Below are 13,967 nucleotides of genomic sequence, written 5' to 3'. Positions count from 1 at the left end.
CTGGGTCATCCCAAAGAAGTGATGCTATGACTCTTCTTTGCCTGTTCATCAGACTGCATGCTAAATCTATTAACTTCTTATTGCTTCTAGTTTTCTTCAGCTAATTCTACTGCTGTCTTTTGAAGAAAGGCTACTTTTCTCCAGAACATCCTTAAAATTTGTATATATAGAACACGCCATCAAATCTCCCTGGAATACTGTTTTCCTCCAACAAAAGACATCTCCCATTTTGGCATTTCTCAATCTGTGACCACCATAATATGCAAGTGCTTCACAACTCCTGCTGAATGCTAACCTCACAGTAGAAAAAAACCAAAAAACTATTGCCTTCAGTTATGGAATAGGAAGATAAAGAGACAGAGAGAGGATACAGCTTGCTTTAACTGTCTAAATTAAGATGACAGAATCATATATAGTGTCAGTAGATGCAAGGTCCTTCGAGAGAAATCTGTAGCACATATCACACGTACCCTGAACCAACCCCTTAGGAGCCTCTCTTTTTTTCTCTCTCCATAGCAGCACCTTAGGAACAACAATTACCTATATATGCACCTAAATTAAATCTAAATGCAAGTGAATATTCTCTTCACTGCAAGTCCTATAAAGATTTAAACATCCTAAAAATTAGGTTTGGGTTACCCACTGTGAGATACCTGGCGTTGGAATGAAATACAGTAAAGCAGGCGAGTTCCCCACACAATCTACAAGGAAAGCTAAAGACTTCAGACTAGTATTCCCGTGCTCGGATATCAGACAGGTCGTTATGCCAATGCCTATTCTCTCCTCATTCCAACCCTCTCTTTCTGTGAAGATATCAATCATGTTAATGTTATGGCTTTTATAAGCTTCACCCCCCGCCCCTCATCTTTTTTGCTTTATGTCCCAAACTGATTTTCTATTTTTCCCCGACTTGTTTCAGCGTAGCTCTTTCACTCCACAGTGTACCTTTATACTTCCCCCACTTTTTTTTCCTTTGGCAAGATCTTTCTCTCTTTTGTTGCTGCTTCCATAGGTCACCTAAGTACTAGAATAGTCTGTCTTATTTTTCTTAAAGCCACCATCTTAACACTGCTTTATTTTGCTTTACTGGTCAGAGACCAGCTCCTCTTCCTCTCCCTCGGTGACATAACAGTTTGCTCTCTATTTAACTTAGTCTGAAATGTGCCAGTACATCTGTGTACCATTCTGAACAGCTGAAAGAATTTATTTTAAATTGTCACTCAGTTTATTAATAAAGAAGAAAAATGCATGTGTATATTTTTCCTTAAAACAGAATACAGGTACTGTACAAAAATGTACACGAAAATAATCTTTAGCTTCAGTCAGACACGTGTCCAGTGGGAACCCACAGGCAGAAAAAGGTCCAGACACAAGATGGGACAAAAATGCTACAGATAAAGAAACTCTTCAAACTTGACTGCCTTAAATCTGTAAAAGGAGTATGTGTGGATACAGTGCCATATCGAGACTTTATAGACATGGTTTTCAGATTATTCCATTATTAGTGTAGGCTACAATCCTGCAGATGTTTAGACATGAAGAACTTTACTCAGTCTTGTCAGTGTTTTCATGACTGGGTCTTAAATTCCTTCTCCAGAGAGTTAGTAAGAAAATCCTCACTTAGATTTATCATAGAAGAGCAGCAGTTGCCAGATACATTTTTGCTGAAACATGAGAATGCACAACAAAAAACACCATATTAAACTTGCATCCGTTTTCTGAAATGCACTATGCTCATGCTTCAAGGAGTTACTTAAATATGGGATTCAAATCAAAGATGTGTTTACGTATTGTGCTAAATTGTGACATTACTGAACATCAGATATATTGTTCCCCAAGCAACAAATACAACCACCTTTAGCAAGAACTGTGTATTTTACTCATGATTTTAACTTTGTGAGTGAAAGCAAAAAGAGAATGCAAACAGCAGGAGTCTGTTAACCACAGTATTTGAGACAGCAAAGTGATACAGCCTGAGAACCAGAGAACTAATGATAATGTGTCTCTAGAACAGAGAGTGAAATTGTCCTTTGTACTTAATATCTACAGGCTGAGATAGTTAAGCAAGTCTACATACAGTTTTAGCCAAAGTCACAGAGCTGGTGGATCCTCACTAATCCAACACACCAAACAGGGTGCTAAAGAAAACCTGAAGGATTAGTGGCTGACAATGGATATAAATGTACTTTTTCTAGCTTAACCCGAGTGCATATTTTTGAAGGCCAGTGGAACAAGCCACCCTTTTACCATGGCAGGTTTCAACACAACAGGAATACTGCTTTAACTCATGATCTTTTAAATGTAATTCTTACAAATAATGACAGCAGTGCAATGCAAAACGCCAAACGTTGCGTAACTGACGCATAATGTCCACTAAAACTGAAAAGTCACAGTTCACTGTATAGCAATGCAAGTTGTTCACTTCATGGAAAGAAAAGAGAAATCATCCTTCTAATTGATTAAAATCCCCTAAACCAACATGACTGACTAGAACCCCACTGCTGTGGTTTTTTTGACCACTTGAACAACGGCACACAAGTATTTTTTTGAGGACTTGCCACCAAAAGCTGTAGGTTTGAATTTACATTACCTTAGCTGACTTCCAGAAAGTGGAACTCCATTGTCCCACTTCCACATAAATTATTTCCTCCATGCAGCAAAATATTAGTGAGCTGTAATGTACAATGAGCCTTAACTAGACTATTGTGCTAATTTTCACAACTTTTACAGGTTCTCCTTCCCTCCTCCTCCTCCCTGTAACAGTCAGACTACTGACTAATCTTTCTTGAGGAGTTTTAACATTTTTCCTCTCCAATATTAAAAAATCCCTGTGTATGCCACCAGATTAATCAAAACCGCTATGTAAAGAAGCAGGTTAGAAAAAATAATTAAGAGTAAGTTAGTTATTGATTACATTTGAACAATCTTGTATTTACTGTCATTTAAGATGAATGCTCATACAATGAGGTCATTTGCAAACGGCTGACTTAATCCTAGACTTGTCTGGTGTTTGACAATATGCACTGTGCAGGCCCACATGCTAAAATATCTTATGGTGAATCCTATCATACAACTTGCAGGTTTTAGCATAAGAATGCTCTGGCCTATGGCAACTGGAGTCCAGGGTGATTATCCACATGCAGCGTCACTAACCTGCATAACCAGAGCAGCTCTGCTTATTTATTCCATACACATGCCACTTGTATTTTTTCCACAATAACAGTCTACTAATGACTGCTGGAAACAAGACAGCAGGCCAGACAGACTCTTGGTCTGCTCCAGACTGTTAATTTTTAATTTCTTAGGATTTTTAACTGAGGAGACTGTTTCTCAAAGTTTTGTTTAATACACATGTGTATTGAACTTGCCACATACTTCTCAGGATATAATAATTCACAATCAAACGCCGCAACATCATTGCAGATGGCGAAGTGCTGAAACTGAAGTACAGCTAATTTGGTTCCTCCAGTGTCTCTCTGATTCATTGCAGCACATTTCATAGAAGAACTGCTGGCTACTGTTAGCCACCAATATCTAGTGCTAGGACTGATACTTTATTGAAAATTTCCATGGAAAAAGCTTTGGAAACAAAAATAAAACACAGATATTATCAACCGTGCATTGTGAAAACAATTACAAAAACTGTGAATGCAACAGCAGATGTGCCTGCTTACAGAAATTTTGCTCCACTCATGATGTAACAGGAGCCACACAACTACCAGCAGGGTGTCCCCTGGGACTGACCTGTGTGCAGCTAAGAGCTCACGGCCGGCTTCTGGGTGAGAGCCTCAGAACATTACTGCTTTGCAGCATCTTTGGACCTGCTTGGGTGAACAACATACTTTCCTTGAGAGTTATGGGAAGCAAACTTGCTGCTTTTTTATGCAAAATACGGCAAGGGCCTAGAAGAAGTACTGACACACATGATTCCCAACACATTGGTCAGGAAAACCAAGCTAGGTAGCCAGAAAGTACACGGCTCAGTGGGTATGCTAAGGTTTTGTTCCTGTGCTGAATCAGCAGTTGTACCTGATACTGCTTTGATACTTTTTTTTGGTCTTTAACAAAAAAGATATGTAACTTTTGAGGTAAACCCATATTCTGGAATGTGCTGAATGAATATTTCATAAAACGGGAGAAGTTTAGCGTAGAGTCATTTTGCTGTCAAATGATTTATTAGAACTCAGAGCCAAGCCAGGTAAAAGCCCTAAGGAAGTGCTATATCTTTCAAATAATTCAACTCTAGAAGGAGTTAAACTGTATACATGAACAGGAGGGTTGAGAGGAAGGTGAGGAACAGAGTTTCGCCAATCAAATAAAGATTTTCCACACACATGTCAATGCAATTCTCTGCATCAATACCTGAAAAAGGAGCAGGTATTAAAGAAATGCACGCTTAAAGAGGCTACTAAGGAGGTTACTTCTGTATCACAGGGTCTGGATTAGCCAATGAATCTTTCAAACCACCTAACTTGAAAAATAGCATTTGGCAAAGTCGACTGACATCTGCCACAACTTTATTTAGCCTTCCACATTCCCTGGAGGTACTGCATACGAGTTGCTCCGCAGTACCACACGAGAGCAACTGCAGACAGCAGGGAATGTAGACAGACACGCAAAGTGTTTAAAATAGGAAACACAGGCTCTGTGCTGGGGGCTAGTATAACAGGTGTATATATATTGGGAGCTTATATTAATGAGGCTTCTGTTACACATGCACAAGGCTGCCGGCAGCCTTTTCAGAAGTAGCTGGGTATTTTGGTTAAAGTCAGACAGAGTAACCTCGTAGTAACCTCTAGTCTGGCTCACAGCCACCAGGGAGGACTCTGAAGGACTGTCCCTCGGTGCTGCATTGATTAGATTTCTTCCCATAATACATCCAGTGTTTTTGCTCAGTAAAGCTTACTAACAATTGGATCAAGAATAAAGAGTGAGAGGGGAAATAAAAGCTGATCTCCATGTGAAAATGGGCCATAAAATTAACAAGGTTCTCAACATCAAGTAATTCTGTCTGCTCTATTGTGGACAGAAAATCAGAGCCTGTAAAATACATAAGCAAGCAAGGAGAAAAAAAAACAAACAAAAAAAAATTACAGAATTTATACAACATCAAAGTCAAATATTTAAACATACAACACCTAATCTAAAAGCTTAACTTTCCCTACTAACATTTAAATATTTCCTTGTCTATATATTGTACATACATCATTTTTGGATGCTAGTTATGTTGGCAAATGCACATTTTCCACAATCTTTTATGGTGCTGTGGAAATGTTAATATACAACTTTCCTAATTTCCATGTCTTGCAGCATCAGCATTGCATAGAAAGCACCTTTACAAAAACAAACAAAAAAGCCTCACACTCTTAAATAAAATGTAGATGATAAACTAGGACATAACAAGTCTACAAGAATAATTTTTCTTCCAAGAACATCGGCATCAATGCACTGGGGTACTACGATCCCAGAACACACTCTAATGGAGTTGCTGGATACCAAAAGTGCACCGTTGTCAGTTGGACTGTGTGGCTGATTTATTTCAGGGAAGGCAGACTGAGCCTGTCCAGTAGGAGACATTTTGAATGTACAATACTTTAATTACAATTATAAACAAACTTTCACAGGAAATTTTCACATGAATGAGAATTTGCAAATGGAAAGATTCAGCACGAAAGTCTCTCAGGCTTGCTGAATTCTTTAATGACATTTCACTCCTCTGCCTTCTGCAGCATGCTAATCTGCCTCCTCCAAAGGTAGCCACATTGTCTATACAAAAGCTTGGGCTGCTAGAAAATGGGGAACCTGCAAAGTTTGGTGGTGGATTATCAATATTTTTTTTTGCTAGAATGATCCTTAGTTGCTGAAAAAGAAACCAAACTCCAAATCATTGTCATTGGAAAGACAACTGTAACACTGAACGTTCCAAATAAACAGCCCATTCATTTAAAAAAGGAACACTACTTTCTGTCAATAATGAATCATCTAAGCTCTGAATAACACTTATAACACTCACCTACTCGTTAATTCATTTAAGAAAAACGGTGATCTCTCTAACATAAACATAACCTACTACAGAGTATTAAAGTAGAAAGGATTAATAGGATTGTAATGACTTCAACCATCCACACTGCATGATAAATTATAAAGTAAACAAAGTATTTTGCAATATCTAGAGTAAGATGGCAACATAATACATAGAACTACTTTAATAAGGCATATGAGAACACACAAATAGTTCATTTCTATATTCTCTAATAACACAAGTGCTTTCATTTCAGAATGGTCTGTTATCCAAAAATTATCAATATAGATAGGAAGATTGGTATCGCATGCAACATTATTTTAAAAGGTTTATAGCTGTTTCTGGATACCAGACTAGATCTTAAGTGTATCTACTCAAGCTGCACATGTTATCATAACTGGGACCTGATACAGTAGAAGCAACAAAAGCTTCTTGCTACATGTGTCTCTAACAAGTGTCCAATATCAAAGGGAAACAATAGTAATGACCTTTAAACACTGGCATTTGTTTGAGGTCTCCCCCCTGAGATCTTTTAAATTAATGACTCTGGTAAAGCAATGTCAAGAAGCAATGACCATACAAAAAACACCCAAGTAAAGAGTCATCACCACAAGAAGCCTAACACAGCTGATGCTGAGTGTTAGCAAGCCTATTTGCTTCTGGAAACGTGGGGACTGCAATTTTTACAGTTTTGTTTAAAAAACTGATCTGATCATTTCTACCCTTTGACATTAAGTACAGGAAACGAATAAAAGCTGGTCATTCACCTGGCACTAGCTTACATTCGTAGCCACTGCTGATCTGTAAAGTCCTTTTTAGTGCCCAAACACTGCGCAAATTAATTGCTTGCAAAAACTTGTAATCTACATTCAGAGGAGAAAGGTCTTACCTAAAAATAATTTTTAAAAATCAATTACAAAATAAGCCCCAAGCATCTTCATTAAATAAAATCAGATTTTTCATGGAAGTTCTCTGTGTGTTTTGGAGCCTACAACAATTGTGTGGTAAATATATGATACATTCTGCACAAATAGCACTTCAAATATTCAAATACAACTTAAGTTTTTGAGCGCAATGCCCTTCCTATATGCAACATCTCCTGTTCAGAAAAAAATCACGTTTGATATACTTCACTGTGATAGTCTGTCCTCTACCATGCAAACAACGCATGGAACTGAAGGATGAATTCCAAAACATAGATTAACAACATATCCTACCAAGAGGCCTATTAAGTCTTTCATTTATGCCATAGGTATTTAAATATGATGAGCTAAACCCATATATACTTATAAATGTATAAGTATATATGGGTTTAGCTCGTATAAATGTGCAATAAATTACAAAAGCATGAGTATCAACATCTCTAAAAACAAGCTGCTTCCACAAACCTCTGAGAAAGGCGGATTCGTACAGAAACAGAGACCACAAAACTTTGCAGGGAATCTGTAAGTTTTTCATCCTCTCCAATGCCCTAGCATTTAGGGTAACTCTAGGCCTTTCCCCAGCTTTAGGCAGAACAACAATCAACAGTCCTTCTTAGAATTACTGGAAAGCTGCAGACCTCAGAGAGTTATTAATCTATCTAGCTGAGGGACGCATTGTTCGTATGTGTGCTCTGCTGGTGGAGTACATCATGTCTGCTATTTTAGGACTGGAGTATTCTGGCCAGCATTGTCCTCCGAAGTTCATTACATGCTCCCATGTGCCATGAGGATAATAGAAAAGACAGCGCGAGTCCCACTTTCCTTCCAGATTTTTTTGTCAACTCTGAACACGGTTTATGACATTATACTAATGAGACAGAGGCAGGTCATGGAAGGTACGTGCAGATAACTCACCCCCAAGCACTTTTAACACCGCACAGAGTAGTCTTCCCTTCTTCTTGGAGCATCTGTCTACAAGCCACACTCTGGTGGCTCACACACAGTAATCTGATGTACAAGAGATCAACTAAAAATAGATGGCAATACAGTTCTGCCAAAAGAGGTGTCTGCTCTGGATTGTTCCACCAGCAAATGGTGTTTCCAAAAACTATGTGTGGAACCCCGTATGGCAGCTTTCCAGATGTCAGCAATGCAGACACATCTCAAGGAAGCAGTGGAACATGCTTGCTGCCTGTTAAAATGAAACATGTAATGGGAAGGGACCTGGCAAACCAAACACAAAATATAAGCCCTTGTTATTGCTACTTTTAAAAAAATCCTTTCAGATAATGCCCAAGATATGGCTTATCAAAGCAGTAAACAATTTAAAGAAGCTTGTTGAGGCAGCTGTCCATAGGAAGGATGTATTTATACATAAGAATCACAAAAATACACTATTACAGTTATGAATGCATAAGGCTAAGAAGTACTGTCATAAGCTGCCCTGTAGTTCCAAGGTGGTTATTTTGAATTAATGGAAAAACACTTATTAAACCCCCAAGGAGCCTAGATTTCAGACACTGAGTAAAAAAATGCTCCTCTGTAGGAGGAAAGCAAACCTTATTAACTCCTAGTTACACCTTCAGAGAACTGACTTGAAATCCAGATGTCTTATCTCTGTAACCTATGATCTAAGTCCAGATCGTTTGCGCCTTTGTCTCCAATTTCACCTCAATGAAACTTCCTTTGCATTGAGTTATTTTTTGTTACATAAAAACCTATTTGTAGTGGCTACTGTTCAACTGAAACTGAAAATCTCTTTCAGAACTTCCCCTTTATTTACTGTTGGGGCAACAAGGAGGTTTGAAATTAATTCATGATTCACATGAGATTATTTGGGGCATTTTTGGTCCAATGCAATGGTCCTACTAGTTTGATAACTGAAAACATCACCGTTTCCTGCTGATCCTTTAAAAAAAGCAAAGTCTTTGATCAACATAATGTGTGAGGGTCAGTCTCGGAAAATGAGTGACTCAAGAAAAAGCTCACTCATGAGAAAATCCACGTGGAAGTGAAAATACAGGTAATACACTTATAGAGGTATGCTCTCATTGCAATTGGTTATTTGCTGGAATATGGTGCTGATACTTTTATATTCAAGTTGTGTTAAAAATCCTCCCAGTTAAGACACTGTTAACATGACTGAGTCATGTAGTTCACATTTTTATCACTAACAGCACTGATAGGAACATTTGCAACATATTGGAGGAACCTCAAAGTAATTTATAAGCACTAACGATAAGCGAGTATTAATCCTTATTTTGCAGGTGAAGAACATATGTACAGGACACTTCTGTGCTTTTGTGTGAATCACCGCAGCAGAGGCAGAAATGGAACTTGAATTCCCTACAACCTCTATTACATCTATATGAACAGCTTTGCGAAAGAGCATGGCAGACATGGGAAGCTGTCCTGAGAAAAAAGGAAGAAGTAATTTTCAGTGTAATCCTCTTAAAAGAAAGCCTAGCATCTGTACACAACTCCCACCTCAAAAGTCAAATCCAAAACTCAACAAAACCCAAGAACAAAACAGCACATGCTGTATTTCTAGAGAGAACTTTAGTCAGGTGTGGCAATTTCTCTGTCCCTCCTTGCTCAGTCCATAACAGCAACCCCCACCTGGCAATAGGTCTTGTTTGGAGGACTTACTCCCTGTTATGTAATTCCACATTTTTCTTGCAGCTTTGAGATTTTGCTGTACATGTATGGGTGAAAAAGAAAGGAAGAACAACTCTACAGAAGGAGCCAGATGCTTTATTTTTACTACCATACACACCGTTTTCTGAGGTGTTTGGCACTAAGGGTGCAATGTATTAAAATGATTGATTGATTGCATTTTAAAAATAGAAGTACTGTTCTGATACTGGGATTAACTATTATCATTAAGATATGGCAGAATTTTAAACAGCTTTGAAGCTGCACCCTACTGTGAATGTAAAGCGTCCTTCCCCATCCCCCCTTGCCCATGTTATACACACAAAACAGAGTTTTTCATAAAGGAAGCAAGTAAACACCACTAACTTCACTCCTCACACTGTGAGTACTGTATCCATAGGACCACAGTAACAACTCCATAGTGTCCTTTCAGTTCCCATCATGCATTTTTAGTTTGCTTTCAGCAAACTTGTATCCTCCCCCGCTTTTTCTGTTTCTGAACAACATTACGTGTTGTTCTATGGGAGAAGCTTAATCATAGGTATTTTGAAGGTTCCTATTTTTAAATATCCTATATATTCTAGATCAAATCTCGTTTATCGAAGGGGCTGCAAATAATATTCGGAATAAATGGCGTAATTTGGTGGCCCAGTACAGTGTAAGCAGGTTCTGATTCAGAGCTGGGTGAGCGACTGCAGTTACAGGGAGACCCTGCCAGCAGCACGTTCGTGCCAATAGAAAAGAACAGTTGATGGCATCTACCCAAGGTCAGCTCCTCAAATTCGGGAGCTGGTTTTCTTCCAGACACTGTAAAGTCGCTTGTTTAAATGCAGCCAGTCGGCAACAATTAAGCGTCTAAATAAAACATGTAGATTTTGTACTCCTTTTGAAATCTCCTCCATGCCATGCTGTTTATTTTCTGTTTCTCACAGTCTTCATTATCCAACAATCAGGCTACAAAATGGCGGTCAGAGTGAGGCAGACATTTTGTAACTGTCTCATTAAAAGCCTAACAGAACAATGAAAATGCGCCGAATGAAAAGAAACAATCCGAGGAGCCAAAAGGAGCATGTAGCATTGCGACGACAGAGCTTTTAAGCAAATCCTTTATCTTATTTTGTAGCAAAGTTAAAACAAAGCCGCACTGAGAAGAAACCTGATTGTATTTTACCCCCATGCAGGCAAAGTATCGTCGAGGGCGGCCCTTTGCAAACACTTTCACTTTGGCAAGCGCAGCTCGTCACCTATCTGAGCAAAGGCTCTTCTGTGCCCTCCTGCGCTGTGTGCCATATGGACTCAAGACCACCCATTGACAGTGACTCAGTTGCTATAATCTTAACCACATTCTTCCCTTGAACGTCCAGACACTACTGTTTTCTATTACAGCTCCAGGAACTTTACAGTCTTCAGCACAGCTTTTAAAGCACTTACAGCAAAATCAGCAAATGAACATCCACAGAATGAAACCTTCCTCCACCTCTGCAGGTAACTTTTCATTCAATTTTAACTAATGTGTAATAAGCTAGGGAGAGCAAAAGCAGAACAAAATAATACCATGGCTGATAAAAGCAAACAGCCCCAAGAATTAAAAGCATGTTCCTTTTTTTTTGCGTGCCCACCAGACTGCTTCTAGAAGTATTATCAGCTGATGTATCCTAAGAAGCAAATATGCAAATCTTTAGAAAAAACTGCAAAGCATATGCTAATCATTACAGATTTAGGTACCTGCCAAATTTCAAGTTTAAAGATTCAGACATTTTTACAATGTTCCCTGAGGAAAAAAAAAAAAACCCTAAAACAAAAATCCAAACCCCAAACCTACAACAACTTTTAACACAGAAAAAACTACGTTTTTGTCACCTTCCTATAAATAAAAAATGACTGAAGGTATTTTGCTTACATTTTTTAATGATACAAAATGACCAAAGAGGCTGGGCTAAAGTTATATTTGAAAAGGGAGATATAATCTTAAAAAAAATACCCTGGAATAATATAATGAAAAAAATCATTATTAATTTTAATGCATCTCTGATTTTGAGGGACTTGTAATAGAGAACTTAAACCAACAAAATAGGTAAGGAATAATTACATAGGCATGCTGAAAACACAGGCATTACACAGACACATTGACATCAGAAGACATTAGGCTGAAGCAATGCATGTCTGTTCCCACTTCTCTTTTTTTTTCACAGAGACTCACACTGCAGTGTGATGCTGCTACTTGATAGTGAACGAACCAGGTCATGAAACAGGCAACTGAATGGGAAGAAATGGCTGGCACTCAAAAGTCAAAGGTAGGTATCCTTTCCTGGAGTGCAGGTGGCAGAGTGAACCAGCTATGTGGAAAAACCGTCTGGAGAAGCTTATTTTGAAACTTTATCTCTTGGTGGTAAATGGAAGAAAGCTGGTGTACCTGACTGCGTTGAAAGAAAACTACTCTGAGCCCCCAGAGAGAGCAGGGTAAAATGTTCTTTAAAAAGGGAAGAAATTTGCTTATAGCTTACATACAATTGTGGCACATTTGCCAGTAACAGTCTTCTCTCTGTGCCTTTAGATGTGAGAAATTTCCAAGCTACACACTGCCCCTTCCCTTACAAGCCAGTAAGAGATACAGCAAGTGCAAGGTGATTTGTTTGGGCCACCTAGACCTGTAGTATATACAAAAGGACAGGAGGAGAATTATTACCACAGGCTGTACCCTCGGCAGAGCCAGAGCTGCCCGGGACAGGCACATATGCGATGCTGTTAACATATGGTGGAGGTCTCACTCCAGACTGTGCTACAGCAAGCCCTCAGAGAGACGTGGCTGAAGAGCCCAGCTGCCAAACGACCCCCTCCAGTGCTCACGTGAAGGCTGTCTCTTACAACACAATATAGCCCTCTGTGTTTCATGGGAGATGTTATTTCTCCGAGACATATTTTGCAGCGTCCCGTATCTTTGCGGTGGAGCTAGCAATCTGCCACACTGCTGTGACAACAGGTGGGATAGCTCTTTCAAAACTTGAACAAACCTGCCAAAATACAGATGCCTGCCAAGCTTACTACACAGACGCTACATTCAAAGGTTATGACCCATCTCTAAAACCACCAATTTAAAATTAACACTGATTACAGTTGTCCTACACTTTTGTTACAAAAGCCCAAAATCATGGAAAGAATTCTGAGTTTTTTTTTACAAACTCAAAAACAGACCAAAATTCATGAAGAAGTTCCCTATGGGGCATGATCCTTCAGAGTTAAGCTAACTCCAACCTGAGCTGGGAGAAAAAAGCTCTGAGTTAACACAAGGTTTCACACTGCAAGTGTGGGAAACTCGTGGTTTGACAAGATTTCCTTGCAAAGTCAGGTGAAGTTCTGCGGTTTCTGTGATATTTCACAAAGAGTGTCTGAGTGCCTTTGAACTTGAAACTCAAAGTAGAATCCAGTAGCTGCAAACTTGAACACAGCAAGACAAAGATTAAGAAATAAATGTTTGCATGAGCTCCTGGGAAGAATATACAGAGTTCCACCTGCTGACATATGAAAAAGCAGAAGTCTAAACACCCTACTGTTCAACTTCAATTTAAATAAAAACATTGGGGAGGCACAGTTGCATTACACTTTCCACTCACCTCAGTGAGGTACCTGTGGGTAGACTGCAGAGTCCCTGTTAACATTGCTGCCCACTGCTTTTCCTGCAAGTACTCGCATTGATTTCTAGAAGTTATGCGGTGTCATCTCCACAGGCTGTATCAGAGCCCCTGTTCTAGAACCACCAAAGCTACCAAGGCTTACTATCAACAATCAGGAAGGAATGAAAGAGAAGTTGGTTCTAGCCCTTAAATTTGGAGAACTGGAATTTAAAAGACAAAACAATCACATGGGTTTAATGTTTGAAGCAGTATTTTTCTTCAACTAACACTTTTCAGTCATCTCCTCTACAACTGCAAACTTTCAAGGCTGATGAAACAAATGGCTTAGAGTGATTTCCATGAGGCGTATTATATGAGTTCATGACAATGTGTATCACTCTGCTATTTGGGACTTGTTAGCTAGCTGATGCAGAATAGTTTGAGCAGCCTCAGTCTTCTGGTCACAATAAAGAGCAACTTGTAAGCAACAGAGGGAAACCAGTGTAGAACCAGTGATCTACAGCCATATAACTTACCAGCTTTGGTTTGCTGTATGCAAGAACAGGAATAGTCACATCCTGTAGGGCATTTATAATATTTTATATTTTGAAAGGGCTTTTCTTAATAGCACTGAAAGCAGGATAATCTCTACGCACTGCATACAGTTGTAAGTGAAAAAGTGAAAATTAACTTAGGGATGCAGGAAACAAAAGAAGAGTAAAGAACTGTAAGCGGGGAAAAAAGAGAAAGGTAAAT

The sequence above is a fragment of the Chlamydotis macqueenii genome, chromosome 1 (assembly GCF_036417535.1).
Source record: "Chlamydotis macqueenii isolate bChlMac1 chromosome 1, bChlMac1.mat, whole genome shotgun sequence".
Taxonomy (NCBI): domain Eukaryota; kingdom Metazoa; phylum Chordata; class Aves; order Otidiformes; family Otididae; genus Chlamydotis; species Chlamydotis macqueenii.
Note: the sequence above shows the minus strand (reverse complement) of the source record.